General features: G+C 38.2%; 1 long non-coding RNA gene across 1 annotated transcript; it reads right to left on the reverse strand.

The window, feature by feature from the left end:
• Window positions 1-8,212: 8,212 nt before the first annotated feature.
• On the reverse strand, window positions 8,213-13,255 carry LOC141376314 (uncharacterized). Its single transcript, XR_012386149.1, has 2 exons — window positions 11,144-13,255; window positions 8,213-10,199 (listed from the first exon to the last, which is right to left on the reverse strand). It is a non-coding gene; the product is annotated as an uncharacterized lncRNA (long non-coding RNA).
• Between the last annotated feature and the right edge of the window lie 1,321 nt (window positions 13,256-14,576).

Below are 14,576 nucleotides of genomic sequence, written 5' to 3' on the forward strand. Positions count from 1 at the left end.
TCTGCTGGTCTCCAGTCTGTTCTTTATGGTTTGAGCTTTACAAATAACAGCTGTGACGTTATTTTAAGTTTTTACATTTGCAAAACATGCGCCATATAAACTCTTGTTATACTTGATAAGTTGTAGCGGATGAAAGATCAGCTTGACAATATTTCATTAAAAGATGTCTAAAATAGTTGTTTTTAAGATGCTCTATAAAGAAAATCTGGGTGTAAGTATGCATAGTCGAATGAAGCTGTGGTCACACTGCACTATTTTCCCCATAGACTTTCATTCATACGCACGCGAATGCGTCAGACTGGAAATGCAAGCTTGTGCATTAAGTTTCGCAGTTCGCTGCGTTGGAAAGTTCAAGCTTGGTGAACTAACCTGCAAAATCGCATCACATGAGTGCGTGAGACCAATTGAAGATCAAAACATGACCTCTCAGGACAAAAATTTAAAACATGGACCAATCGCTCGTTTTTTTTTTTTTTTTTAAAGGGTTAATCATCTTGTTTATTCCTGCCCCTGTTAATTTTGGCACACAAACTCTAGTGTGACCGCAGATTTTTAAGGGTTCAGTACATGAAAATGGTCATACTGTGAGCCTCAAACACTGTTGTTTCCTGTTGTGTAAATTTGGCGACTGTACTGTAAAACCCCGGTCGTGAAATGCCAATCAGAACATAAAACAGGATTTGAATGTACTTAGACTGACATTCAAGGTCATCAAATCAGCAGTTCAAACACAGATTAATATGTTGCATACAGGATCATTAATGTGCACACCCCAGGCTATTTTGAGATTACAACAATGTTCATTTTTCTCCCTTAAATTTTAAGTTGATCAACGTTTATATTAAATCAAAGAATATAGAACACAAGACATGTCACTTGTATGGTTTCAAATGGGGAAAAATAAGCACCCTTAAAAAATGAGATGGTTCATCTCAAGGGGCTATCAATAAATTCAAATTCAATGAGGAAAGGTCAATATGGTGAATAAAGCCCCGCCTACTAGTACAGGAGTCGATCATCAATCGTTATAGACTGACATTTCCTCTGTGGAAAAAGCTCAGTCCACGGACCTCATGCATCAACACTGCGTACGCACAAAAACTTTGCGTACGCCAGATTTCTTGCTCACGTTTGGATTTACGAACTAAGAAATTAATGTGAGAATGTGCATTGGTCCACGCCAACTTCATTGTCTGGCGTACGAGCATTTCTTATGTGTGTTTGTTTTATTTCCATTGGCGACTCCTAGAGGCAATTGTGTTAAACTGTACACTAAAAAGTATCTTTGAGCTGTGCAATGGCAGCTGTATGGGACGGGATCATTCGCATGTTTAGCCGGTATATAAGGTTTCTATACCGTGCAGTTGACAAGCCAAACATTAAAGCAAAATTTGCAGTGATCGCTGGTTTTCCCAATGTAATCGGAGCGGTCTACTGCACGCACATTGCTATAAAGGCACCATCTGAAAATGAATTTACATACATGAATCGGAATCATTACCGTTCAATAAATGTGCAAATAATAGGTGATGCTCAAATTCGCTTGACATAATGCACACTTATTAATGAATCTTACTTGACTTCCTCATGATGAAGAGTAGGCAAAATCTGATAAGTAGTGGGGAAAAGAAGAATGAGTTTATCAGACGCTGGATTCGAACCGAGTTCATGATTGAACGTGTCAAAACATGTTGCCATGCGTTTTACGAGCTACGCCACCCACACTGCTCTTTGCCGCTCTCTTTAGTTATGTTGCCTCTGTCAATCCAACAGTGATGGGTGGGAATTACTCAACTCGCTTATTCCAATGAGGTGTGCTATTTGCACTTAGCATAAATAGACACTACACAATTTTACATCTTTACATCATTTCTTTTTTAATTCACTCACCATGCGATGTTCAGACCCCACTGCATTAACCGTGTCAGCTAAAGTCTTCCACCAAACTCAATTTTTTTCTTTTGTTATTCATTCGAGAGGACAAATTTGCAAATAACACCGTTTTTCTCCAGTCTATCTCCGAAAGGAGCACCTCCAATTCACATTGTTGTTTTTTTCTCTTTTTGCTTGCTTTTGCCATTGCTTTTTCATTTGGTTTTGCCAAAGTAGAGTCATTACATATTTATTAGAGGGAGGAGGCTGGGAGGGGTTTTGCGCTCGTGCACGTGCGCTCAGTTTCACTTTAATTCGGTTGTACAAAGAGAATATGGATGGGATTCCGCGTACGCAGGGTTTCATACATCTGAATTTTTTTACTGCGGACGCACATTTGCAACTTTGTTCGTATGAAATGTTTTAGTATGAATTTAATCTTCTTCGTACATGAGGCCCCAGATGTGTTTTTACAACTGTTTGTTTTGGTCAACAAATGCACTGGAATCTCAGCGAATACTTGCTTTACAGATATAAGAAATGTATCTGCATAAAATTGATTTCTGTACTTTTAACTGAACCCACTACACTTAAAAACAAAACTTTTTTTGGTTTTGTAACCTGTATGAAACAAACGTGAGGTACTATCCATCCTGTGTTCAGAGGATGTGTAGAATGGCCATTAATGAGGTTGGTGTTGCGCTCTTGTTCCTCTCGAGTGTGTGCATGCACTTTAGCTTGAGCGACCTGAAATAATGCCGATTGATTGATTCGGCCATTTAGAAACTAAACTTTAATGTTTAATTGTATTGCTGATTCCAAATATGTAATGTAACCGTAAGCTTGGTTATAGAAATTGATTTTTTTTCCATTTAGACAAAATACCTAAGCATACTGCCTGAGAGGCATTTCAAATGTGGCCGCAGAGTGAAATGACTTGGCTTAAAAAACTTTGGTTAAAATACCATGTCTGTGTGACTCTTATTTTGAAAATGGGAGATGCTGCAAAGTCAAAGCCAGACATGACATTAGCAGTGGTTACACGGGGCTGTGCAGTCATAATTCCTGACAAAGCAACAGCAGGTGACTTTGCTGAACATTGGTGTATATTTTACAGTGAACTTATTTCATTACAAGAAATACCCTGCTTTAAAAATATTCTTTGGCTAATGTTAGCTAACTTAACTTGGCTCCTTTCATCTGGCCAAACAAAACAGACATAATTTAAAGGTTTATTTAGTTTTTTTAAAGAGGTGGTCCACTACAATATCATATTTTAAACTTTAGTTGGTGTAATGTAGCTGTGTGAACATAAAAAAAAAAAAATCTCTGAATTTAAAAAGCTCAAAGTTCAAAGCAAAGGGAGAACTTGCTTTTTACAGCGTTAGCTTAGCAAAGCCAACAATGAACGAATTTTGCCTTTTGTGCAGAGGTGTCGGCATTCAGCGAGTTTTGCAAGTTGACTAAACTAATAATTTGATATGATGATGATGTTACTTTCACTAAGCATGGCTATAAAACAGAAAGGAGGGATAAAGAGTTAGGGAGGTAAGACTTCATAACATTAATTCTCAACCATGAGTCAGGTCTAAGATAACAGATAGTTCTAAAAATTATATATATTTTTGTTTTCTTTAGAATTGTCATAATATTCATGCAAAAGGTTTCTTAAGTGATCTTAGCATATCAATCCAGTTGTTACTTTGTTTGAAAATTTAGGATTGATTTATGTTATTTTTTTTAAATAATAATAGTATTTATTTGAAATAAATAAAAAGTTATATTTATTGAAAAATAAATTAACAATTTAAGGGTGTGGGGTGGTTCGCCCAGGGTGTCATTTAAACTAGAACCGCCATTGTCCTCCCCGATGGTCGTTGACCCGATGGTCGTTACCTAGACAGCAATGGCAATTTAATATTTACCTTAAGGTACATCAATAGAAGAAGCTACATTAGTAATATTGTGGCTCAAAAAAGGATATGGATAAATGTTATTATTAGAGTCTGTATAGTGAGTGTGTGAATATAGTAAATAACGCCTTTTGTTTAGTTTGTTATTTTATTTGTTTTATTATTTAACTCAATCTTCATTAATTTTAGACTTGGCATATACTATGTTGTACAATAATGGTGTGTGAAAAATAACCTAAAAGTTATATATATATATATATATATATATATATATATATATATATATATATATATATATATATATATATATATATATATATATATATATATATATATATATGAAAAGTGTTTTTAATATATGCGATACTTAAACCACTATTTCATTTACCAGAAACAAATATATATATATATATATATATATATATATATATATATATATATATATATATATATATATATATATATATATATAAATAACACTGAATTTATTATTTTTATTATTATATATTATTTTGAATTATTATTTTTTTGTGTGCCACCCCAAGATTTAGTGTGGCCTCTTCTGGCCACCCCTAAGAAAATTTTCTGGGGGCGCCACTGCTTACAGTTTAATAATAATTATGTTCCAGAGAATTATAAAATGCATAGCAAGCATGATTTGACAAAACAGCTCCAGAATCTCTCCCAGTTCTGTGCTGGGTTCGGTTAAAATCTCCCTAAAACAGATGCTGTGAACTACAACCTGTAAGTGTTTTTGGTAAAATTGATCATGACATGTACAGTGTTCAGCGTTAACGGTATGCTGTAGCAACGATGTAAACAAGGGGAAATGCTGTTTTGCACCGCAAACAATTTAGCTATAAATTCATATTTATCATTCAAACTGCTGTAAACACACACAAACACACACTTCACCAGCATGTTAGTGTCTCTCTATCTGTGTGCGGGACTTTGCATTGATTTTCTTTAAGCAGCTTTTCCATGCGTTTTACATCTCAGATAATGAAGTCACAAAAGATATGTGGATGATTCATATTACTTACACCTGCATATTCCGGATATATGTGAAAGACGTTGTGTAACGCGTTGAGGTAAAAAATTACAGGATAGCTCACCTATCTCGTGTAGCAGCAGAAAAATAAATCAAAGCTCACACGGGTCGCATCCCACATCTTGTGCTTTATTCCTCTGTCACGATATCTTACAGAAAATAACTTAATCCGAGCATCAGAGAAAAAGAAAGTTCACACATTCACACACAAACATAGACACACACAAAGACGAGGTCTCTTAAAGGAGCTGCACCCTATTTTCACTCGTCACAGACACTTGTCAGATTTTATTTTAGAGAGCGGGCAGGAGGTTGACTACTTACACAGCAGCAAAGCGTGTGCTTGTACGGACGTGACGTGGAGCCGATCTGCGAATCGCAGCACATTATGACGATAACCAATCAGAGTCACTTGAGGGCGGGCCTTTCAGAGGAACTAGGAAATATATCAGTCGTTTTCATGTTAGCTGAGTAGCTGTATATAATCAAAGTGAGATATATGAAAAAATAACAGGATTTTCTTCAATTGAAACATGAGCACACATTGCTCTGCATCTTATAAACACAACCAAGCCTTAAAATTACATTCTGGACCACCCCTTTCACAGTATGTGATGAAGTTTTAACAAAATATTAAGCGCAAAAACAAGTTTACTGCTTATTAAACACTGATTTTTTTAACCATTATATTTAGGAAAATATTGTCACCGTTGACTCTTGACACACGCATTGTGGTTTTGTTATTGTCATCGTCTCTTCTTTGGCACATCACACAGAATGATAAACCATTGCTGCGTCCCAATCCGCATACTATCAGTCCTGAATAGTATTTAAAAATAGAATTTGTATTTCCCAAACCATAGTATGTTAATAAGAGTATGCCAGAGGTTTCCGGATGATTTGCTATTTTAATTTTAAAAGTAAGTGTGGAACCGTCAATAATACTCTAACCTCTGATATTGCCCACAATGCATTGCGCATTGGACCCGAATTCGATTAGAACTAAAAATGAGTGTGATAAGTGCAAATAAACTACAAACATGATGGACGCAAGACCAACCGTCAAGTAGAGAGGCTTCAGGAAAGATGTTTGAATGACTGTTAGTCAATATCCAGCCAACTGGAAAATATTTAAATTGCATTATCTGTGTTATATTTCATCTGCAACAACAATACTGAACTTATATAAAGACGCGTTTGGACATTTGAACATCTGAATGCAGAATTGTCCGCAGACCTAAGGAGATTTCTCTGCATGAAAGACCCATGAATGGGAGATTAACCTGCTGCTGCTTCTCTTATAAGGTAGAACATTAAATTAGGCAGAAATGTGGGAGGTGTGTGGATGATTGACAGGGGGCATAACTAAGCAACACAACGATCTGTTAAAGAGGAAATAGTATGTCCCAAAGCTTGCATACTCTTCTGTTGCACACACAAAAGTATAAACATTTCCTTCACAAAAAAGTACATACTTTTAGGCCGTAGTTTAAGTATGCGATTTGGGATGCAGCACATGGCCTTCTTCTGTTATTTAAACAAACTTAATGGAGCATTACTCCATATTTCACCACTTACTGGATTGGAGTAAACCATGATCTTGCCAAAAACGTCTCATTATGATATTCATTTATTTTATTTTCGGCTTTTATTAATCAGGGGTCGCCACAGCAGAACGAACCCCCAATTATCCACCATATGTTTTATACAGCGGATGCTCTTCCAGCCACAACCTAACACTGGGAAACACCCATACACTCTTGCATTCACACACATACAATACAGCCAATTTCTCTTATTCAATTTACCTGTACCACATGTCTTTGGACTGTGTCGGAAATTGGAGCACCCAGAGGAAACCCACTCGAACACGGGGAGAACATGCAAACTCCACACAGAAATGCCAACTGACCCAGCCGAGGCTCGAACCAGCGACCTTCTTACTGCGAGGAGAACGTGCTACCCACTGCGCCACCTCCTAACCTATATTTTACTTTAGGTTACTTTAGGTCTTGTGGTTTTAATTAGATAGCTCACTCACTAAATGCTTAATGCCACAAGCAAAAGTCAAGTGCAGGTTTTTAGAATTAAAACTGCCAATTAAAATATACTAATCAAATTAATGGCATAAGTAATTTCAATATCAATTTTAGTTATTATCCGTAATGTTACTAATGTACAAACTAAACAAGAAGCTATTCCTAGATTACAAACCACATTTTTTGCATAAACTTTGACAGGGAAATTTACCTCCGGATACCAGATTTGTAATATCATTATCAAGGGCTTACATGAGAAAATCTAATAACAAATATCAAACTAAACACCACAAAACAATAATTATACAATGTGGCCTATGGTTATAGCCTTAATTAGATTTTCAACATAGGCCACATGAAAACCAGGTAAGGTTATTTCTATTTTTATTTTTTAATCTATGAATGAATACCTGGACATTAAATATTTCTGTATTTAGAATATAAAAGCAATTTAACAACAACTTGTCAAACATTAGATAGTATTTTCTAAGTATTACTTTCACCTTTGGCCTATAATGAAACATACATTTTGCTCGTTAATTAGATTAAAACGTCATTATCCTGATTGCTTGAAATGTGATTTATGAATGAACAACCTTTCTTAGGCCATTCCAGCAGTTTTGTTTGCAAGACTGTTAATTTCACAACACTGCTAATTTCATAGCCATAGCATAACAGAGCATGTGGCTTTTTTTAATCGATTTAAAATATTTGATAAAGACCAACATGGTAAAGTAGGCTAAAGAAACGCATGCTTTGTTATGTTCTCTGTCTGTTTTATTTAACAACTAAAGCAGATGTCCAGGAGATGTCATTTGAAAAAGATACATTCAGGGTGTTTTAAGGGCTATTTTGCAGCTTACCTTGGATAAACGCTGACAATGAAGACGTGACTTTCACAGCTGCAACAAGAGGAGGCAATCAGAAACACAGATGGAGTGGCTTAAGCTAATAAAACGACAGCGCCCTCTGTCAAAAACAAATCTCATTAACATCGAAGAAAACAAACTTGTTTTTTTGTTTTTGCTAGCATTGACGGCTATTCCTGATGCAAAAACATATACAGTATATGTATCTCCTTACTGTATCTGTCCAAGTTAATCCACTGATAAAATGTTTTGCCAGTCTTACCAAAATGTGAACATTTCTGGAGTTGTATTCCAGAATTCTGCTTGGGTTGAATTCTCTGACGGCGTGAATTCGACGGCTTTTAAGCAGAATATCCTTAACCAGTATGTATACAATTGTTTTCTGCAAGTCAGAGAAGGCACATAGCTAAAATGTATTATTATTATTTTTAAATCTCTGCTGTCTGATTTTTTTTCTTTTTTAATTCAGTTTCAGTTGGATTTACACAATGCTGAGGCAAATTCAGTAAGACTTTGCATTCATATGGACATCTACTGGGTTTTTATCTATAGGCTTTTAAAAGAAGGTGAATTTGCATGTGTATATGGCCTCATCCCAGGTGGCACACTAAACCCTCATGGTCTTCCCGAGATCACATTCTCATGATGTGATGCCACTTTGCCTGCTGTCATAATCTGCTGTAGAGCTCTCTTCAGTATGGTTGTGACAGAATTGCAGATCAGTGGTGCAAAAGCAATGTTCACTATATTCATATGAATGCATGCAATCATACCTTGCGTTTTAAGTACACTATAAAAAAAAAACAATTAAAAATTCGTTGACAAACCTGTTGCCTAAAAATTTAGTGAATTAATTATGTTCATGATTAAAAAAAAAAAACTTCAAGTCAACTTGTTGCTTTTATGGCTATGGATTTACTCATTTTAAAGTACTGTACACTTCAGAATGTATGTAATCCTGTTGAACTCTATAACTTATAACTGTTAAGTTTACTCTCTTTTTCATAAACATGCACTGTGAAATTTTTAAGGCAATGCGTTTGCTCACCAAAGTCAACTAAATACTTTTTAACAGTGTGAATGTTACACTAGAAAGATATTAGTGGAAATGGCTTACAATCTCAATATGTACAAGTGATTTTATTTTATTTTATTTTATTTATCTCTGGTACTCGAGTTGAAGTCTTAAGTCCATTAAGGGTGTACTCACACTAGGCTATCTGAACCATTCCCTGGCTCTTTTGACCCCCTTTTCCTGGTTTGTTAGACAAGTGTGAGTGCTGCGAATCAGGCCCAGGCACGGTTGGCCGGCTTTGTCCCGGTTGAAGTGGTGCCAGAGCGCAGTTCAGTTGGGCTTTGGTGTGGTACTCTTGTAGAGTGACTGTAATGCATGTTGAGTGTGATGTAACTTTAAAGGACTCTTTTAATGACTTATTAATCATCCATAGTTTTCAATGAACGCAAACGGTCATATTTAATAAAGATGCAAACCTCCTAATACATGCAGCATGATGATTGTCATGAACATTTATGAACGTCAAAAAAGGTGGGTCTGTTCAGCAAAATATCTGACTGAGTGTCACTGCATATCAAACAACTTAAAATACTACAAAACAATATAATGAAAGCAGGGGCGATACGGTGGCACTGTGGGTAGCACGTTCGCCTCACAGCAAGAAGGTTGCTGGTTCGTGCCTTGGCTGGGTCAGCTGGCGTTTCTTTGGGGAGTTTACATGTTGCATGTTCATGGGGGTTTCCTCCGGGTGCTCCGGTTTCCCCAACAAGTCCAAAAACATGTGATGAATTGGGTAAGCTAAAATTGACCGTAGTTATTGTGTGTGGGTGTTTCCTAGTGATGGGTTGAGGCTGGAAGGGCATCTGCTGCATAAAAATATATGCTAGATAAGTTGGGGGTTCATTCTGCTGTGGCGACCCCACATTAATAAAGGGACTAAGCCAAACAGAAAATGAACGAATGAATATCTAAAGCAATTTTCATTGTATGAAGGGAGAGGGCTTCTCTTCTGTTAAACTAAACACTCACATCATTGATGCTGTAAGCATGCTCAGGCTCAGAAGACAAAAAGCACGATGTGAGTGCAGGCAGAGGGGGAGAGGGAGGGGGGGATCGCGCCTAGGTATGGTACAAGACAAAATGAGTACACCCTAAGTCTCCAAATTCTTTAATATGTCAGCTGGCTTTGATAGACTCAACAACTGGTCTGAAAATTTTGTCAGTAGTCATAGTGCAGGGGGAACTTCAGTCCTGAAGAGCCACTGTTTTTCAGAGATAAAACATCAGGAAGATCAGGCCTTTCTTATCGAAACATGCTGCTTCTACTGCTTGTCCAGACACTTGTTCTGTCCTGACTGGACCTTTGAAGTTCTCTATTGGCTGGCCTTTCAATCATCTCCATCTCTATCCCCTGCACTGATCCAGAATGTGGTCATTAAGCTGAAAAGAGTGCATGTCATGTTTGTTCACTCTATACCGGCTGTCAGTTGCTGCTCACATCAAATTCAAGGTGCTGAGATTGTCTTCATTGTCTTTGTCTCTACAAAATAACCACGGTTTCTACACCCCTTTAGAGAGGGGTCTGGATGCAGACCTGGTGCATTGCAATCTGAGCTGCATTCAATGCTTTTTAATGCGCTCACCTAACACTACCCGTCACAGTGACATCACTGAGTGTATTGTGTCTGACATTCCATCTCTGAGCAATGCAATCTCAGCTTGCATTATAAAGGCTGCATCCAGAAACTGTTGCCCTTTTAACTAAATGAATTTCTTCAGGATTATGTGTCTGGCAGAACATCATGTTCTGCTAATAAAGGACACTGTAGTAGATCCTGAAGTAGAACAAAATCAATTTCAAGGTCTTTTACCTTAAATGTTCCATACTGGTTGAATGACTTTCCTAAAGGCCGGCTCACACTGTGGGATTTTTACTAATCCTGCACGATTGTAGCATGTCAGACTGCACGAACATGGCTCTTGTAGCATGTCAGACTGCACAAACATGGCTCTTGTAGCATGTCAGACTGCACAAACATGGCTCCCATGTCACACTGTAAGATCTCAGCTGCCATAAAGTCAAACTGACCGACAATGAAGACGTGCCAAACACAAATAAAACGCCCCTGGAGTATGACGCCATTCACGCGTGACATTTTTGCTATCCCGCATTCTGAAATGATTCCTCAAGCCACCTTTCCACTGCAGACATTTGGACTGACTTTCAGAATAACCCCCATCCCCCATGTGGCTGTCGCACAGAATTTTCAATTCTGACGTGCACCATGGGAGAGTTGTTCTCGCAGTGTCCGAAATAAAGGAGTGCAAAAGCAAGAGCCATTATTCTCTGTGCCTTCAACATAGTTGAATAAATGAATGAATACTAGAACTCATAGACTGCTAAAAAAATATTGGAGGGAATATGGAGACAACATATAAAATTGTATTTTAATTACTTTATTACTTTTTTAATATAGACTTTTTCTGATTCAAAAAAATTTGCTTTATCAAATTTGGAGCTCCTATTGGTTCTTGGATTCATGCTCATCCCAGCGGTTGTCACTGCAGGAAAGTGTCTGAAATCTTCTGACACTGCCAGAACATCTGTGGAAAAATCTGATCGCAAGAGGCTGTCAGTGAACATGTCAAACCCACGATCAAAAGATCACAGATTTTAGCCTAGGATTTCTCAAATTAGTCTCAGATGACAAAATCATGGCTGAAATCTCAGTGTGAGCAGGGCTTTACTCTACACAAGAAGCACACAAGATTTTAGATAGTTTATTAAAAACAGACACATTTTGTCAACAACGGCTCCTATTTTATTCTACTAGACTCGCCACATATTGTTGGTTTTTCTTCAAGACTGAAGTTGCCCAGTCATAGTCATATGTTCTCCCAACAGTATGCCTTGTAATATCATTATGTTTGTTTATAAGCATGGCATGTTAACTCTTTAAATAGCATGTGGGTCTGTGAAATTATCACCCAGGGATGATGTGTTAGGCAGGTTTGAGAATCCTGTTACTTACCTGGCATCAGTCCAAAACCAAAACATCACCGTCGATGAAACCAAACTCAACGGCTCACTTGTCACTCGTTAGTGAATTCATTAAGAGATAGAGAACAGGGGGAGCATTGATAGCACACATTTACTCACAAATAGAGTCTGATCAGCTCATGCTTGAGTATCTAAACATAATCCCACATGCCTCCGGCTCTGCCTAGGTTTCGCTGACGCAGGCCTGGTGTTATGCTTGCTCAGTCATCGAAAATAGTGTCTAATAGAAGCAAGGAGCAGCTGCAGGGAGAAAAAAAATCTGCAATGGTTTTCCCAGATGAGAGGTGTGTAATAAACAGCTGGGATCTTTTACATCCTGGCAACATGTATTATGTCCACTGTCATGGTCAAACACTTGGTCTTACCTCACCTAGGCTCAATGCATGTTAACAGCCCAGAGGAGACTTGTCATGCAGATTTGTTCCTGGTCCTTTTTCCACCCCAGACCTGACTTTCAGGTTGAAGAACCTCTGTGTACAGCAAGAACTTGGCTATAGGCCACAGTAGAGCCAATTACTTAGTGAGAGTGCAGTGAGATGCAGAGCAGGAGATCCGACACCAATAGTAACCGGACTTCTGTCAGATCACCAGTGCCTGTCATCGAACACCAACATTCCCTAGAATGTTCTTTCCACACTGATCCCAAGCAAGTGTGGATTACCAGAGATTGTCTGACTAAATCTTTTAAACCCATCATGAGCCCACACATGTATCATACAGACATCCCACACTCTTTTATTTGATCCTTTTGACTTGAAAGCACACAGTACTCCAGAGATCCCAAAACAGTCAAGTGACAGAGCTATAGTTTGTCATTGTCAAACTCCTAAAACATCACTGATGTCATCCGATAATCTCATGGTATTTCAGACCCACCGTGTAGTGTTTGATTTACGGGACTGTTTGCTCCTTGCTGGAAATGATTTGTATAGATGTGCATTCTTCTGATCGCTTTAATTTACCCATGCTGTAATGCTTAATATCTCCCTTATGTTTAAAGATCCATGAGTGTTACAGTGTGCCGTTTATATAACTAATAACAAATTAGGAGAGTTACTGTTAATTATGATCCTAGACAACTATTTTCCAAGAATAATATTCTTACACAAATCTGACAACATGTACCCTTAAGGGTCTTTCTTTCCAATATACACTTTTCTGACTGTTTGACTGCCATGTAGAAATCTCTGGCTGAGCTTGTCTTGAAGTTTTCTCTTGGAATTGGGATGTTCAAACCTGTACCTGTAGGACAACTGTCCTGCAGAGATTAGCTCCAAACCTTATTCAACACACCTGAACTAAAGTAATCAGTTTCTTCAGATTCAAGCTGTGTTCACACTGCACTTTTCTTTCCATAGTCTTTCATTCATACGCACACGAATGCGTCAGACCGGAAACGCAAGCTCATGCAACAAGTTTCGAAGGTTGCTGCGTTGCAAAGTTCAATCTTGGTGAACTCTGACCTGTGAAATTGCATCACACGACTGCATGAAACCAATCAAAGATCAAAAAATGACCTCCCTGGACAGAAGTTTTAAAAATGGACTAATCGCTCGCTTTTTAATATGTCTAATGATCTTTTGTAATCCCCCTTTTCACAGCGCTGCATGACAGAATTTCGCAAGCTCTAACTCTAGCGTGACCGCAGCTTTACTAAAACAGGGATGTCCAAACTCGGTCCTAGAGGGCCGGTGTCCTGCTGAGTTTAGCTCCAACTTGCTTCAACACACCTGCTAGGAAGTTTTTAGTATAGGGGTGCCCAAACTCTGTCCTGGAGGGCCAGTGTTCAGCATATTTTAGTTCCAACCCCAATTAAACACACATGAACCAGCTAATCAAGCTCTTTCTAGTTTAGGTGTATACTAGAAACTTCCAAGCAGGTGTCTTGAAAGAGCTAAACTATGCAGGACACCGGCCCTCCAGGATCGAGTTTGGCCACCCCTGTTCTAGTAGGCCTATATCTAGTAAGAGCTTGATTAGCTGGTTCAGGTGTGTTTGATTAGGGTTAGAGCTAAACACTTAAGGACACCGGCCCTCCAGAACCAAATTTGGACACCCCTGCACTAAAAACCATGCAGGCAAGTGTGGTTGGTGCTAAACTCTGCAGTCACTCTAGAACCTATATGAAACCTAAAATGACAAACGGTCACATAACGGACACACATGACAGCTATTTTTAAGGGGCAGATTTAGTTCAAAATTATGCCACACAACTTCATTTGCAGTTGATTATACAGTATATTGAGAGTTTATTGGGGCTTTTACAACAGGGGTGCCCAGTCACCTACTTGGAAATCAACCTACCTGTAGAGTTCAGTTCTGTAGAGTCCAAGCCTTTTTCAACACACCTGTTATATGAAAAACACCTTAAGATCTAAGTTGCCTAACTGCAAAGTTCAGCTATAACCCTGAAACATGGATCCATCTGAGCAGCTCATTAAGATCTGCAGGGGCACTAGATGATTACGAACAGATGTGCTGGTGAAGGGTTGAAAGTGAACTTTTGCTGGAAGGTAGAGAAGAAAACTGGGCATCGCTGCTGTGGGGCTTAAAATTGGTAATGTCTTAAATGGCACCCTAAGCCCATGCTGTCAGCACTTTTGTGATATCATGCCATTTTGACTTTCAGGGAGGGATGTATTATTGAGGGGGGATAGGAAAACGCAGGGCCTGAAGACTTAGACTTGCCCATAATAAAGTGTTATGGGGATAATAGTGGTTACAAATGGTGTTTTTGGGAGCACCTTCCTGCAATC

This window comes from Danio rerio, chromosome 10 (genome assembly GCF_049306965.1).
Source record: "Danio rerio strain Tuebingen ecotype United States chromosome 10, GRCz12tu, whole genome shotgun sequence".
In the NCBI taxonomy this organism is placed as follows: domain Eukaryota; kingdom Metazoa; phylum Chordata; class Actinopteri; order Cypriniformes; family Danionidae; genus Danio; species Danio rerio.